Raw genomic sequence first — 17227 nt, forward strand, 5'->3', positions numbered from 1 at the left:
AGATTGAATGAATTTACTCAAGCCAGGGCCAGCATGGTGTGGTGAACAGAGTGACAGACTACAGCTTAGGGGTCCTGGGTTCAAATCCCTGCTCTGCCACAGAAACGTCCCTGTGTGTGTGTCTGACATAGAAGTGTCCCTGTTACAACCACTCCTAAATACCTCACAAACCTAAAATAATACCCATTAGGGTTGCCATAACCAAGATACCTGAGACACGACTGTCTCAGGTATCCTGGGGCCCTATTTCCCCCCCCCCTGCAATTCCAGCTGACCCTACTGCCTTGTCCTTCTCTGTCCTGCCAATGAGCACCTCTGTCTGTGGGGCTGCCCTCAAACGGGGAGGAGATCGCCGAAGTCTTGGGATACTGTATTCCTCTGCTTCCCCGGGAAGAGATGGACGGGTCTAGGAGAGCAGTGCTACAGGAAGAGAAAAATGTCAGTGGGGGAGATAGAGCAAGCGAGCCAGGTCTGGGGCTTGTGGGGGGGGGGTTCCGTCTGAACCTACCTGCATGGGGATTGCATGGCCACCACCTCCGATCTCCAAAAAAGCCAGAAAGGAGGGGATAGAGAGACGGTGTCTGCACGGACGTGGGCCGATCCTGCCATTTGGCGCCAAGGCGGGGGGATAGAACCTCTTGCTTCTGTCTCCACAATTTGCTGTCAAAGAAAATGTGTTCCCCCCCACACAATGTTCCCTCTATAGTTTCCTGCCAGTTCTGGGTGCGCAGGGTTCCAGCTGCAACTGGAACCAAATGGGAGGCAACCCCGGCTGCGGGCGTGTGGCCCCGATGGAGCGCTGCATGGTCACGCACCCGCGCAGCTCAGAGGGAACATGGTTCCCCACGACCCTTGCTTAGCCAACTTCTGAAAGGTCGCAGGGCCCATCCTCCGGCCTTCGATCTCCATTCTGAAATCCCAGGGAATAGAAAGCGTTGCTAAACAGGGATGTTGGCAAGACTTGGGTATCTGCTTCCCAAGCTGCAAATCCAAATCCCCAGGTGTTCCTGGACGACAACTCCCATAAATCTTGGCCATCACAGCTGGTGGTGACAGATTCTGGGAGTTTTAGTCCAAGAACATCTGGGGACCCAAACTTGGGAACTACGGTCTAAGACATTATGGGGAAAATGGAGGAAAACTCCCAGGTTCCCTCAACGGGAGACCACGCGGCACTAATTTCCTGCCTGTCAACACCCCTGTTTTCACATAAGTCTACTGAGGGAGTCCCCTGAGGTTCAGAAGGAGGTGTCTCAGGGGACACATCAATGGCTTGGGACCAAAAGATTCGGACGAAAAGACTTGGACATGGGATTTGGGACTCAGACCCCCACGTCTTGCCAACATCCCTGCTTAGCAACACTCCGTTCCTTGGGATTTCAGAATGGGGACCAAAAATAAAACTAGAGGATGGGGCCCTGTGATCTCCCAGATGTTGGCTAAGCAAGGGTTGTGGAGGGCAACCTCACTGGCCTCGTCCCTGCCACGCAGCGCTGGCGTTCGTCCTCTCTCTTGCATGGGTCTGAGAAGGGGGCCGAAAGTCAAGAGGGTCAACCTGGGCACAGCATGCGGAGGAAAGCTAAAAATACAGAGGAAAGGAAAGCAGCAGAAAGAGAGGACAGTTAATGGAACAACGGAGATTTTGCTTTGGCTCCCTTCCCCATCTCTAATGCATTCCTCGTATTTAAATTATTGCATTTAATACAGTGCACATCCGGTGGGGGTTCTATCCAAGAGAATATATATATATATATGATTATATTTGGCCAAATCAGATAGCCTTTTCTGCCAAAGAGAAACATTTATTCTTCTCTTTCCCGCAACGTGGAATTTTGTTCTTGTTGTTTTCGCTGCCCTCTGCCCTGGGTCTGATTCCATCTCCCCCTCCCACTTCCCCAGATCTCTCTCATTCCAGAGCAGGCATTTGGCTTGCACCCAAAACTAGACTGCTAGGAGAAAAAAAAGGCTTATTTAAAAAAAAAAAACAGTCACACCACTGCTCCGGCATGGCAATCAAGCCAAAAGAAAAAAAAGAAAAGGAGAACGTGAAAATTAACCTAAAGTAGATTTAAAAGATAGATCGGTGGATTGTAAGTTCCAAAACAGCTCAACCAGAGGCACAGAAAGCAAAATAGTGTATACTGTATTCCAGTCAAAAGTGCAGAAACCTATAGGGTGCATTCACATGAAGAGTCACATTCACAGAACGCATTGACATTTACAGAAGAATGAACAGATCTGCTATTTTTAGTTCCTACGGTGTTTAAACTTTCCAGAGGGAGGTCTCTCTGTTAATCTGTTGCAACTAAAATAACACAGAATCCTATCACAACTTTGAGATGCTCGGACCTTTCAGACTTTCCGCAGTTCGTCCATGTTTTATGATTAAAAGCATGCCTAAAAACGCATCATGTTCATATGCATTAAGATAAGCATTCCTCCTTTGGGCCAGAGTTATGCTGGCGCAAGTAGAAAGGTGTAAATTGCAGCAGTGAATTGCTGCTGGGTACCACTTGTATCCTTGTTCACGTACCAGTTCATGCAACCAACACACAATACAAACAATGGGGGAAATCTTGTTCCTTAGTGCAGAACAGGCCCGTTTGGACCGAATGAAAGAACCCTCAGTGATTCAGTGGGCCTACTCTTGTGCATCTTATACTATGCAAAGCAATAGGACTTCAGTCGGTGGCTTGTTAACGAGCTGCAATTTGCCTCTGTGGTGTACGCCATTGCACTCAGATGATGGTGTGAATAATGGAAAGGACACTGGCCAATGGACGTAATTCTGTTACCCATTTTCCAGAAAGGCTACACAGACTGGCTGTACTTGCAGGACACATAGCGGGGAAACAAACTCCCAACTTCTGGCTCTTCAGCCAGAGGGACCTGAAGCTCTAAGCTCTCCAGCAGTTCTTAATGATAATATTAGAACTGCAAAGCTGGAAGGGACCCTATGGGTCATCTAGTCCAGCCCCCGTCGAAGGGGCACAGTGGGGAAATTGAACCTCACACTTTGCAGTGTGAGATTGGGAGTTCAATTTGGGAGTTCAAACCACTGAACCATCAAGCCAAAATACACTACATTTCTTAAAGGACATTGCGTGCAGCATTCTGCTCTTGCTTCACTGCACTATACCCATGATTCAGGGTGTTTTTTTTCCAGCTGGGGATGGAGATTTTCAACAGAGGAAGGAGTGGGCTTTTTTTCCCATGATTTTTTTTTTTTTTGAAACCTGACTTGTTCCCCAGCTAACAGTAGAAGTGAGAATAAATCCACATGAATATCACTTTATAAATTGCCTCCTCTCCCCTGCTCTGCTCCGTACTGATGATTATCCGGCAGGCATGTTTAATGTGCAGTTCTGTCCCAAGAGAGGATGAAATCGCTGTGGTGGCTTCCGTGGCGGCGTTCCAGGACATCTCGGGTTAACAGCCATTCTTGATGGCCGGTGGAATACATGGGCTTTAATTGCCGGCTATAAAGGGAATTTTGTGAACCTTCTCACCTTGGCACAGAATTCAGTAAACTTGTATCAAAAGGAAAATGTGCCTCTCCGGAGACCTATCCGAATTAGCATTTCCTCTACAGGATGAAAAACATGGGCATCAGGGAGAGAGGGAGTGCATGCGTGGAGGAGAACAGCAACATGCAGAGTGATGAACGTCCTGTTTCCATAAACAAGACCTGGGTTTTAAGGGGCAAAGCCAGCCATAACTTTTTCATTTGCCAAAACAAACGGTCGTATGTCTCCTCTGCCCCTGTGGTCACTTGTATGCCTTGTTTCTTTAACCTCTTTCTCCAGTGCTGATGGGGTGAGAGAGTCCTCCTAGCTGGATGCAGAAAGGAACTCTAAGCAAAGCCTGCGGGCGGTTTCAGAGTTTTCCCGGGTTCTTTGTGTTTTGCTATGAAAATGCCCAAAATCCACACATTTCTTCATCAAGGCGACAGAAAGAGATCTTAAGGTTTTTGAATCTGGAGGAAATAAAAATTAAGAGATTTGTTCAACTAGGTGGAAGGCATGGAGGCTGTGTTAAAATTCCTGTACAGTATAAGCACGTTTGCTTGGGGCACTAAATTAGTACAGTGTATTATAGGCTGGCAAGTCATTTCTCACCTATAGTGACTCTAAGAGGGTGTGAGATATTTAAGAAGCGGTTTTTGATTGCTACCCCACCCCTCAGTGATTTTCCATGACTGAGTAGGGATTTGAACCCAGGTCCCTAGTCTGACACGCTATCCACAACACTGTTTTCATGTTGTTGTACATATATTGTTTTCTGTTGCATCATTTTGTTCTGCCTTGTTGTACAGATTCATCCATCTGGGCACAATGCTTTGTATCTGTGTTAGCATTCCCATGCACGCCAGCATGCTTGTGGCGTTGTATTAGGAGAGCGTACTGTACAAGTTGTGGTCATTTTATGAGCCTCCCTCCAGGTAATCACCCAGAACAATAAAGTTTGAGATGATTGGGTGGTCTAGGTAGAAGATCTTTGGGAGAGGCGCTCCGACAAGTACCGAAGTCCCAAGATGTTTAGGGTCTTACATGTTAGAATTAACACTTTGAATTTGGCATGGAAGCAGGCGGGGAGCCAATACCAGCTTGCCAGAATCAGGGAGATACGATCATATCTAGGAAGTTCCAAGATCAGCCTGGCAGCCTCATTTTGCACCTGCTGCCACTTCCGTATCGCCTTCAAAGGCAGCCCCATGTAGACAGCATCGCAGTAGTCAGTCCTCAAGATTACCAATGCATGAACAACTGTGGCCAGGGATTTCCCATCCAGATAGGGCTGCAGCTGTGCAATTTGCCAGAGATGGGGCGGGGGGAAGCAAACTGGGCCACCAACCTTGGGACGCCAAAGGTTCTTGGACTACAACTCCCAGAAGCCTACACCAGCACCTCTACTGGCTAGGATTTCTGGGAGTTGAAGTCCAAGAACATCTGGAGGCCCAAGGTTGAGGACCACTGGCTTAGAGTCTAGGTGGCCCTTCAAACGGCCTGACTCTTGCATTGAAAATGGGCTGCAAAACAGTTATAGATGTTTACGTCAGCTTGAGGAGCCATGCAGTGGTCCAGTGTTGGTGAGGCCGTGAACCACTTCAGTAGAGAGTCACCCGATGGTCTGAAGCCCCATGGAGTGACTTGTAACCAGTGTGACCTGTAGATCCTTGGAATGCCCCTTTCTGGGGGAAGGAAACATTTACGTGCAAATGGTGATGGCAATTTTAGTGCCAGGATGTGGCCCAGAGAAGATGAAGTCAGCCCGGGACAAAGTTCTGTAGGGTCACCCAAATGAAAGAGAGAAAAAAGATCAACGCCCCAATTCATCCCTACCAGGGGCCAGATTCAGCTCACCAGGTGGGTTGCTGTCTAGGAGATGGGAAATGATTTGAGATGATGTTTTGAATGTGCCATTCAGCGGGTAGAACATGTACAGTGCAATCTTCCCATATTACATATGGACACGTGTTGAAGATCGGGCTATCGTTAACTGCTTTCTTTGAGGTCTGGCCCTGCAGATAATTTCCCACGTGGTTCCCCTGCAGGAACTACGGTGTAAGGAATCCCCTGCTCCGTCCCCACAAGTTATAAAGGATTATGGGACTGTCACCAGGGCATTTGTTCCTTTTAACAGGGGACCCCAAAGGCCGTAAAGAATTTCCCTCTCCCCCACAGAATCGCGCAGGGATAGAAAAGCCTAGCCCACTTAATCGGCCAAGCTCTTTTTATTTTCTTTTTCATTTTTTTTGTACTCAAAAGCTCTTGGGTGAATAAGGAAGGGGGGGAGAAAGACTTCTGATGGGTGATTTTCCCAAAGCCTTAAAAGGGGGGAGAGAGACCCCCCAATCCACACATAGGGAGCAAAGAATGTGCAGCTTGTCCGTGAATTCTGCACCAAAGCCTAAGGCGCCTTCTCACACATGATTAGTGCGTTTAGCCTTGTAACGTAGGCAAAACCTCACAATGGGGCCTCTGAGGAGACATTTCCCGCCATTTCCCCCCTTTCTTTGTGCTCTTTTGCTTTCCTCTTGCCATCCTTACCGACGGACGTTGACAACATTTCCACCCCTCCTTTCCTTTCTCCCCACTTCCCCCTAAAATAAAATAAAAAAATCCAGGAAGATAAAAGGCTGGATTTGTGAATCACCCAATTACAAAGGCCAGGATCACAAAGACGCAAGGAGAGGAGGGGGGGGACCCAAATCTTAAAGGCTCTCTCTCTCTCTTTCGCTCCCCATGGTCGCCCCATGCCTTCACAGTGAAAGGCTTTGGGCATAAAGGTTGAAGGGGGTGGTGGTGGAAATGCCTTTGGCGGCATGGAGGATCCCCCCCCTCTCTCCCAACCCTCCATTGTTGGAGGTACAAGGCTTGGAAAAGAGGAGGAGGAGAAGGCCAAGGACGTCAGGATGAGCAGGAGGCGTCTCTGAAATGAAGCAGCATCTCCTCATCGGCTGGCGGGCGAGCCGAGCGAATGGCCAAAGATTGCTCTCCAGCCTCCCCCAGGGCCCTTGAACTCCCAAGAACTTGGGTTGGGAAGTAATCCTTCACAAGCAAAAAAGGTTTACAACAATAATAAGTCGGGGGGGGGGGACTCCCATTCAGTGGTGGACAGCATAGCAGGTGTTTCAAGGACATGGAGGTTAAGAGACCCTTTGGGGGTGGATGCCGAGGGGAGGAGGAGATGCTCCAGTTTCTTGTCTCGTTCCGGCCACTGAGCCTTCTCCCAAGAGACCTAACACTTGTGCAACGTTTGCGCCCAGCCTGGACCAGGTTGGTTTCATGTCAGGGAAATAAGCAGCAACGCTTCCCAGGTCTGTCTACTTCCTTTTCTTAAAGAAAAAAAACACACAGATTCCTTCTGTTTGGGGAAATTCCATGTCCTGTTCCTTCTTTTTCGTGGCGGGCTCATGCCAGCGAGGTTGGCAAGCCTTGGGGTCCAAGCCCCAAGCCCGAGTCTTGAGTACCCCTTTCTAAAAATGTCATTTGGGCATCAAGTAAAAGACTTCCAAAAAACACACCCAAAAACAAATCCTAGACTTCTAGATCAAAGTTGCTTTAACATACTATATGCGCTTACCATCACACTACTTATAAACATGGTGTTGTATCGCTGTTTTCTGCTTTAAATTACTTTTCATCCTGATTCTGGTTTTTTGGGAGCCACCCAGGGAGCCTATTGGAGGATAGGTTATTATAAACCTCCACAATCCAATTGGTAAGTGATGGTTAGGGTGGTGGTCTAGAAGTGTATTAATAGTCACAAACTCTTTTGCTCCTTTTCGGCTTGGAACTTCCAGCCTTGGGCAACGAAATTCCTGATGTCCACACGGAAGGCGAGCTTATAACATGGCGACTTGGCTAGACCACTTCTCCTAACAGAGCTTAGCACATCCGTGTTCCCTGTCTCCCAACCCCTGTCCTTCCCCCTCTCTCTGCCTTTCCCCCACCCTCTCAACCCCATCATCTTCCAGGCTGAGCCTCTGACAGCTGGGGGAAAGCAGAACTTGCCAGGGCATAGTGGCAAATTCCTCGCATTTATTGCTGCTTTACAGCCTCTGAGAAAACGGCTTGAAACGGGCTGGGGAGGGGGCGCTGGAAGGAGGGGAGCAGACCCCAGCCATCCTTTCTTGAAGGCTTCTATTGAAAGCGGCTCTCATTAGCGCAGGGCCGTCTCTCTGGAAAAGGCTTGCTACTCCCAAACCCATCCCCCTTAGTGAAAGTAATAAGGGCTTCGGCCTCTGAATAGCTGGCTAGGTAGCTAAATGCTTTAGGTCTCTGGCTGTAGAGGTTGCGCATTCGATTCCTCACGGTGCCTCCTGAAAAGAGGAGCCAGCCTGTGTAGCCTTGGGCAAGCTGCACGGCTGCAGGACATAAGACAGGAAGAGTAAACCACTTCGCAGTATTTGTATGCCTACAACATGCAGAAAAAGCTTGGAAAGGGTCTCCATGTCAGAACTGACGTGAGCCAGAATGGACTTTATGGCACATTGTTGCTGTTGTTATATTGCCGATGCTGGTTCATCTTTTCTTTCCTGAGAGCCCTTGGATGCCTTTAAGTAACAGCATAACAGACCGCAACTAAACCAACGAAGCTTTCTCCATCACTGGGGTCCTCTCCTCCACCTTAAGAGGATTGATGCTTGCCAACTTTTGCCACGAATGCTTGGGATATTCCTTTATAATTTTTCCGCACTGCTCATAAGTTACTGGTGTGCGCCTGAAGAAGGGATTTTTTTAATCCATGAAAGCTTGCATTCATTGTTTGATTTTTAAAGGTCTAAGAAAGGTGTCACATTCTTCTACTTTTGGTACACCAAACGTGGCACTTCTCCAATAGCAAGACCAATAACAGCGGGCCTCCCCCCAGGCTGGTGCAATTCTCAGAGCAGCTGCTGTGCAGATGAATTTTCTGAGAAACAATGTTTTGTTGGAAGTTACCTCTGTTTCATACAAGGTGTTTTGAGAGGGCTTGGCACTGAGTCGGCAATGAAGAGCTATTAGCTTTATAAAAGACCTGCTCCTGGCAGAGAATGAAAATTCCTAACACTGATTGGTTAACATGGATCAACTGAACTTCCTGCATTTTTGGACTTTTTGTGCAAATGCCACAATGGAGTCTGACACTATAACTCCACAAATTTTCCAGTACATCATCCATCGGCTAAGCTGTGCATTGATGAATGTGCACTACAGAGGGGAATGGAACTCCACCCAATGTCTTTGGTTCCATGCCTATGCCCCTTATGCACATCTGGCAGGACATACAGAAGTGTGGTACCTAGTGGATAGAGTATTGGACTAGGACATACGAGAGCTGGGTTCATATCCTTATACAGTCATGGAAATTCGCTGTTGGGGGTGGTGGTAAACTATTCCTCGAACATCTCATGTACCTCGAAAACCCATCACCATAAGCTGGAGGAAGCCTGGTGGCACATAACAATTGCAGTGTGAATCTAAACCAAGCCATGTATGCATTTCTTGGTCTATACAGCTGGGAATCTGGGGAAATGCAGACTCCTTTTCCGTGCTTTCCAGTTTCACTTCTTGCCTTCCCTTCCTTTCTCCCCCCCCAAATCCTCCCCTCCTTTCATTTTTCCCTGATTTTTTTGCTTGCTCTTAGGCTAATTGCCTGCACCTGCCAGCAAGAACCATAAAATTGGCGAAGCCACCGTGGCTGCCCCGATTTGGATGGGACCAACCTCCAGATTGTTTACATTAGTGTAGCTTTTTGTCATGGCGTCTCAGCTGGGAGGAAATCTCACGACACCAACGGCAGTTTTTACAAGTGGCTGTACAGGGACACCAGAGCGCATTCATTAATTTTGTAGATTTTTATAGGTGCCTGGCCCTAGGCTGAAGGTTTTCAGGGTTTCTTTGAAGCCCTGAAACCAACAGTTGGAAGCAGCTATTTACAGTAGGACCCTCTTATCCGCGGGATGAGGACCTGCTGCTTCGCTAATCCAAAGTCTGAAAATATTAAAAGAAAAATCCACCAAATATATATTTTAACTATGAATTTCACAAAACTGGCCACTAGAGGAAGCCAGAGACCGTGCTATGTATTTTTGTTGTTGTTTAGTCGTTAAGTCATGTCAGTTCAAAAGCATCAATTCTTCAGCGGTCAGCCTTCTTTATGGTCCAGCTCTCACTTCCATACATTATTACTGGAAAAACCATAGCTTTGACTATGCGGACCTTTGTCGGCAAGGTGATATGTGTTCACTATCATAATAGTGTTTGCTATTGTCCACATTTTTCAACATCCACGCTGGTCTTGGAACAGATAATCCTACTGAATATACATATATAGCAGCACACTTTGCTTTTCTTTAATTCCCTCGAATTCCCCCTCCCTGAACCAGCATGATGAGGGACTAAATTGACAAGGGGATTCTGGGAGTTGTAGTGCAAAAACTAACTCCACAGGAAAAGTAACTCCTAGGCTGAGAGGTGCAGAAGTGGTCTTATGATCAGAAAATGGGGAGATATAACTCCCCTGGCATTAGTGGTAGTTTGTGCCTAAAGTATTGATAGGGTAAGATAGCTGATGGAAGGACCTGCATGGCGCAGTGGCTAAACTGCAATACCGCAGCCGAAACTCTGCTCACAACCTGGGTTCAATCCCAAGTAGCCAGCTCAAGGTTCACTCAGCCTTCCGTCCTTCTGAGTTTGATAAATTGAGTACCCAGGGCGGCGGGGGCAATGTGTAGCCTGCATAATTGAATTATAAACTACCCAGAGAGAGTTTTAAGCTCTATGGGTCAGCATATAAGCAGCACACTGTTTTGCTTTTGAAAACTGGTACCATCAGTTAAAGCAAGTGGTTCTTAACCTTGGGTTACTCAGGTGTTTAGGGACTGCAACTCCCAGAAGCCTTCACCACCAGCTGTGCTGGCTGGGATTTCTGGGAGTTGCAGTTCAAAAACACCTGAGTAACCCGAGGTTAAGAACCACTGAGTTTAAAGTGCAGCTAACAAATTCTAGTTGCTTCTATTCTTCCTCCCTTGCACTGACACTGTTTAATGCTTCGTCTCTAACTCAGTGATTCCCAACCTTGGGGCGCCAGGATGTTCTTGGACTAAAACTCCCAGAAGCCTTCAGCACTAGTTGCGCTGGCCAGGATTTCTGGGAGTTGTAGTTCAAGAACATCTGGGCACCCAAGGCTGGGAACCATTGATCCAACTAAACTGGATCTAACTGAAGAACAGCATCTTATATAGGTTTGATGGGTTTCTGCATGACCACACTTGATTCTGTGCTGGAGCAAAAAGTGTGGCTTCTACTACGCTCGGTAGTCATCAGGCAGGAGGATGATGTCCCACGGGCTCTGAGCATCACATTTCCAAGTTATGATCTCTACTCAGGCTTGCCAGAGGACATGGCTTTCTGCTCCTGGACTTTCCAGCTGGGAAGATTTGTTGCGTGTTGTCCCCGCCTGTCCCCAGGCCATAGGACCTTAGATCTAAGGGGGCCCATTGAGATCACAAATATTGTCTGGGAAGAGGGCACGGAAAAGGCTGACAGGCACTCCCATGCTCTTTCCTCAGCTTGCTTGAGGCATCCGCTCTTCTTGTGGTGGAGAAGAAGGCTCTGTCCAAGGTTCTGATGGAGCCAAACCTGTTGTGACTTTTCTCCAAGGGATTCGTGTGGCTCTAGTCAACACACACACACACCCAGCACAGCTTGATAGAGGAGAACCATTGGGTGTAGGGGCTAGAATGTAAAACTGGGGCTTGGGAGACCCAAGGTCAAATCCCTGAACCCGCAAGATTTTGGACCCTCATGTTCTCTCAACTGGACTCAACGCACAAGATTCCTGTAAGGATATGACTGATATGGCTGGATAACTCAATGGTTTAGATATCTGCCTGTGGAGCCCGAGGTTGGGAGTTTGATTCCCCTGCCCCCCCCCAAGAAGAGCCAGCCTGTGGGGCCTTGGGCCAGCTGCGCAGTCTCACAACTGCCCCCCAAAGAAAGGAATTGGATACCCCTTCCAAGTACCCTCTGCTTGGAAAATCCTGAAAAGAGTCACCCTAAGTCAGAACTGACTTGATGGCACAGGTTGATTGTTATTATTTAAATAAATAAGAAACATTGGGGAATTGGTTAAATCAAAGCGAGTAGAAATAGTTATGGTATACATCACCTTCTTAGAGGACAATCCTTGGCCTATATTTCTCTACTAGCAACTGAGGAGAACTTGATCATTTAAATGGCTACCTTTCTTTAAAGTCAGATGTTGTGTATTCCCAGATAATTTGTGTGTAGCACTGTTTGCCATATTCAAATGGTTCAAAGTTTGGACATAACGTGTTAAATTAACACATTCAGGTTAAAATTGTTGTTTTCGTACCAAACGAGAGACTAAGGTAATTAATGTAGCTAACATTTTCATTGACTTTCTTTTCAAAATGCTATTTAAAAAAAAAGGGATGCAATGCAAAAGGAATAATTCTTTCTGACTGTAGCACAGTACACCGAATTGGGTATTTCCAAGTTCTGAGTTGAGGTACATGAACCAGGCCTATAACCCTTACTAAAGATCCCCCACCACACACACACACCAATACAGGGCCGATGTAGATGTTGCACATAGTTTGACATTAGAAGCAGCAATTCGTTAGTGTAGTAGAGACATCGTTTAGGCAGTGCTTCATGCCCAAGCAATCATACGTGCAACAGACCCTCTGTTCATTTTTTTTTTTTTGAGGGCTAATATTAAAGCAGAGGAAGCTAATTTGCAAGTTATGGGAGGTACAAAAAGCTCCTGTTCAGAGAATCAGATGTTTTCAACACGTCAGGAACCGGCCCTTCTAATGTGACACTTCATGTAATGTCTTTCAACCCAGAGAAGTTGCAATTACTCAGCGATGAGGGGAAAAAAAAACACATTCATCTCCAAGGAAATGAAATATTTTGCCTGCTTCCTTATGCTTCTAATTCCTGATTCAATCAGTGGGCAGATGGGAGGCTAAATTAAGCAACAATGCTTTATCGTAAGTACTTTGCATTGTGAGACTTTTTGGCCCAAATTAAGCTGTGAAACAACAGAGAAGCAGAATTCGACCCCGGTTCTCGTTGGGTCCAGATAGCAGCCACCCCTTCCTCGGCGGCCTGATCAGGACACTCTTCCTGAGTGTGTTAACATTTCATCAACTCGGCGACATGACAGTATTTACAAATAAACAGCCACCCGGAGAATTAAAATACACAAAAAGACAGCGATGAGAACATCCATATGTTTCCTTATCAGATCAGAGCTTCTTTATATATATACTGTATTACTGTATTACAGTTCCTGTTGGTTTTGGTATGTGTGTGAATGAGTAAGTAAAAGAAAGGGGGTGGGCTTTCTGATTCCAAGTCAAAACTAAATATTTGGTTCCCACACATAAACAGAGGAAGAGGGGAAAGAGGGGAAAAAAGAAAAAGAAAATTGCATTCTGTTTTGGCAGTACAGTATATCCTTTTTGCATCATGCATTCCTTTTACAATCATAAAAAAATGCAGACATGTGGGCTGTCGGGAGTGGGTGTCTTGCTTTACAGAGGACGGGCCTTTATTTGAAAGACAAGGGTTCGCAACCTTGGGTCACCCAGGTGTTCTTGGACTGCAACTCCCAGAAGCCTTCACCACCAGCTGTGCTGGCCGGGGTTTCTGGGACATGGAGTTCAAGAATACCTGGGTCTCTCAAGGTTGAGAAACCCATGCACAGTCTAGAGAGTGCTCCTCCCTTGCAGGGAGAGTTGTCCTCCCTTGTAGATGCTGCCATTTTGGCTCGTCACTACTCGCAGAAGTAAGGAGAGCACCACCGTGCGCTGCCATTTTGCTTGACCAAAGGCTTTGAAACTTTCTTTCCCATGTCTCATAAACGGGTGCCTTTGTTGCTACCTCTGAACCCCCCCTGGAGGCCCTCCAGAGCAGAACTGGAGTGCAAGAAGGTGGAGGGGAGAAGCAAAAAAGAAAAAAAGGGATATACCCCTTTACCTGTTGGATGTTGTATAAAGCTCAGTGAATTAACTATGCCAGGAGCCAACAGACTCTGCACAGACTGTAGGCTGATGTAGCACGGAGGTGATGAATCATGGGCTCTCTGGATCGTTTTGGGCTACAGCTTCCATCATCCCCACCCCCCATGGCCAATGGTAAGGATTGATGGGACTAAAGCACCTGTTTTTCCAAAGGTTCTCCTTTTCCAATGTAGTTATTCAATATGCTACCTATACCATGGGGTGCTGAATAATGAGTTTGATTCCCCACTGTGCCTGCTTGGGGGGGGGGGAAGAGCCAGCCTGGGTGGCCTTGGGCCAGTGGCACAGTCCCAGAAGAAGGGGATGGTAGAGTCCTCTCTACCGGGAAACCCCTGGAAAGGGTTGCCAAAAGCCAGAACTGACTTGACAGCACATGATCATTAGATACCATTAATATTGTACTAAGTCCAGATCTTGGGGGAAAAGACCGGTGAGGATGATCATTTCCAGAATGCCCCATCCTCACTGTGAGATGGGGGTCCCCAAAGCCTCTGGCCAGGCTCCCTTTGCCTCGCTTCCCCCCCCCCCAACCGCCCTCTGGGAGTGTTTTGTGTTTGTGTGGCGGTGGAGGGGGGGAAGAGGGTGATGGGAGTTGGTGGCCTCTGATCAAACCCTTCTCAACCCTTCCCGGATTTCTCCCCGAAGCCCATCGTTCCCATGGGGAAAGCACCAGGGGGCCGGATCTCTGCCGTTGGCGGAGGGTTGAAGGGGGGGGTGGAATACATAGAAGTGGGAGCTGGGAGCCAGAAAGAGAAGACACAGATACGGTGTGGCAGGAAAGGACATGGAGAAGGCTTGGCTTGGCTTTTTCCGAGGTTCCTTTCCTTCTAATTGACCCATGGCGGAGCCCTCCCTCCTGCTGGATTTCACTCCCCCTTCCCATGTCCATGCAGACTCCCTTCCTTCCCCCTACCCCCCCAAATCCCAACCACCCCACCATCACCCCTGCTTCCCTCCTCTCCCTGGCTCCCCCCACTGTCTTCCCCCCCCCAACGCTGGAACTTTCCCACAGCCTCATTCCCAAGCCGGCTCTTGTTAACAGGGGAAACTAAGCTGGGGTTTCTGAATGGATCACGGTGCGGACAGCCCGCAACAGGTGGCGGTGGGGGGCGGCGGGGGTTCGGGGGGGGCAATGGAGAGAAAGGAACAACCGCCCGCCAGAGACCAGGCCAAGGAGGGCGGGTGGGGAGGAAGGGAAGCCAAGGCAGTGGGGATGATGACGACAGCCCTCTTCCTTCTTCCTCACCATCAGAGGGAGGATGAGAAAACGACCACTGGGGAGGCTAGATGTTTTGCACGGGGCCGTGAACCCAAATCCAGATGGTGGATGAGTGGTTTTTCAGGAGGGTAACTCTCAGCAACCCGCAGCCACCCTCGTCGGCCGTGGCTGGCAGACGGGCAGAGGGATGGTCTGAACATGTCAGCGAGAAACACGAATCAAAACCAAAGCAAGAAGGGGGGGGGGAAGTGATGGAGTGGTTCCTAAAAAACGAACTACTATATTTAAATGCAAGCTTTCATGGAACATGGCCCACTTCTTCAGACACACCAATTAGAATACAGAGGCAACATGGTAAAAGTCAGCGATCGTCAGGAAGATGATGTCTTCCTATGTATCTGTGCAAGTCTCTTTGTGACGTTTTCCATTGTCAAATCCTTGGCTTTTCTCCTCTGCTTTCCCCCTCTTTGTCCCAATCCAAAATTCATCCTCTTCATTCTCCCCCCCCTTTTTTTTACAAGCGAATCCTATACGTACCTGCCTTCTGTACTGGCCTATGTGCGGTTTTGCATCATAACTCTTCCCCAGTTTTAAAAGGAAGTGAAAAGGGCTGGATGTCTAAAGTGTCCACTGAGGAAGCGGTGGTAGCAATGGCGGGGGCTTCTCTGCACAGTTTGGGTCTGTAATTTGTTTCCCCCCCCAAAAAAAAATTATTTTTAGAATTCTAGCACGACCCTTCCTGCTAGGAATGTAGTGTGAGGACCGCACTAGATCAGCCAAAGACCAATGCGTAGAAACAGAAGAGGGTGAAATCCTGCCTTCCTTCCTGCAAAAGAGGGGTTAGATTAATGCTCCGGCGGTTCTTTGATGAAATACATTTAAAGAAAAATAAGAGAGATCACAGGAAGCAGAAGAGAGTCTGGAAACTTGAATGCTGGAAGTACTGAATATTCGATTCCTCTCATCTCACATTCTTTACGACATGGTTCAAAAGAAACGCTTGTGGATGCCAATCCCACAACATCCCATGTTCTTCAAGAGCAAAGGAAAACAAATCAAACAGATGGGAAGAGCACAAACAGCACATCTGGAAGCCACGACCTTTGTGAAGCCTGGATTCTGCAAGTAAGATTTAACAGATATAACAATCTTAAAACTGCAGAGTGGTGGAGATATGAAGAAGTACTCTTTGGAGGTTTTGCCGCAAGAAGTAGTTAATTACTTTCAAAGTAGTTAGTTACAGGCTGCAATTACATTCAACATACATTTCTCAAAGGAAGTTATCTGAATTACTTTTGTTACACAACTAGTTATAGTTCCAGAGTTCCAAAAATAGTTTATTACCATTATAGGTGCAGAGTTGTTGTTTTTTTAATCATTCTTTTATTGCATGTAACTTAAGAGTAACAACTGCTTCTTCTGGCCATTGGCGGAATTCTAATGCTTGTGATACCAAGCGCCCTCTGTTCCCATCAGCCATGGTATCTCTTACAACAGAGCACAAGGTAGGGCATCTTGAACCAGAAGATATGCCCTCCTCTGCCTCACATCGGTAACTATAAAAGTAACTTAGTTACACCACAAATGGAGTGACATGCTGAGCTAAGTTGCATTCAGAATATAACACACTGACCCCATAGTTACATGGGAAAGAAACGCATTACAAGTCCTTCTTTGTAATGAGTTGCTCACGACCCCAGAGAAAGCGCCATTTCCCAAGGCTCTTGATCCCCATCTTTGGGATTCGTTTCTAAGTTTAAAAAGCCAAGCCAGCCCCCCAGCGTCAGGTTTTGCAAGGGAAAGCCGAGGCCTGAGGGGAGGGCTGGGTGTGTGTGTGTTGCATTTCTTTCAATCCAATGCTTTGAAGCCACATCGACTTCCTTTGGAGGCATTGAGAGTGGTGGGAAGGGGAATGGGGAAAGCAGGGGGGGAAGAGAGTGGATTTCAGGGAGGTGGGGGGGAGGAAACACTGAAATAAAAATAATTAAAAAGGCAGAGGAGCTATGGTGGCAGCTGGGGAACGTTAATGCCATGCAACCTCCTTTTCCACCCTCGCCTTCGCATTTCCCCCCCACCAGGCGTTTCCCAGCCATTCCGCGCATCAGCCACGCATTCCTGGCTCAGTCCCACAATGGTGGGAGGCGGAAACTCCAGGGCCTGGATCTTGGATCCGTGCGGGGAAACCCACACACCCCAAAAGGCCCAGCAATGTTCGGTCGCCATTTCCAGCCTTGCTCTCGTAGAGGAGAGGCGCTTCTTCTCTCCCCCCACCCTCACCCTGAGGAGAGATGCTCCATGTCGTTTTTCCTGTGCCGCTTTGGAGCATGGAAAAGTTTTTTTTTTTTTAAAGGGGGCAGCCCTCAAAATCCCCCAACCCCCTAGGGTCGTGGCAGGCCCCAAAGCGGAAAGGAAGAAGCAAAGCAAATTATTCCGCGCTCTGGTACGAGTCTCTAAAATAGGGCTTC

Source organism: Pogona vitticeps, chromosome 13 (genome assembly GCF_051106095.1).
Source record: "Pogona vitticeps strain Pit_001003342236 chromosome 13, PviZW2.1, whole genome shotgun sequence".
Lineage (NCBI taxonomy): Eukaryota > Metazoa > Chordata > Lepidosauria > Squamata > Agamidae > Pogona > Pogona vitticeps.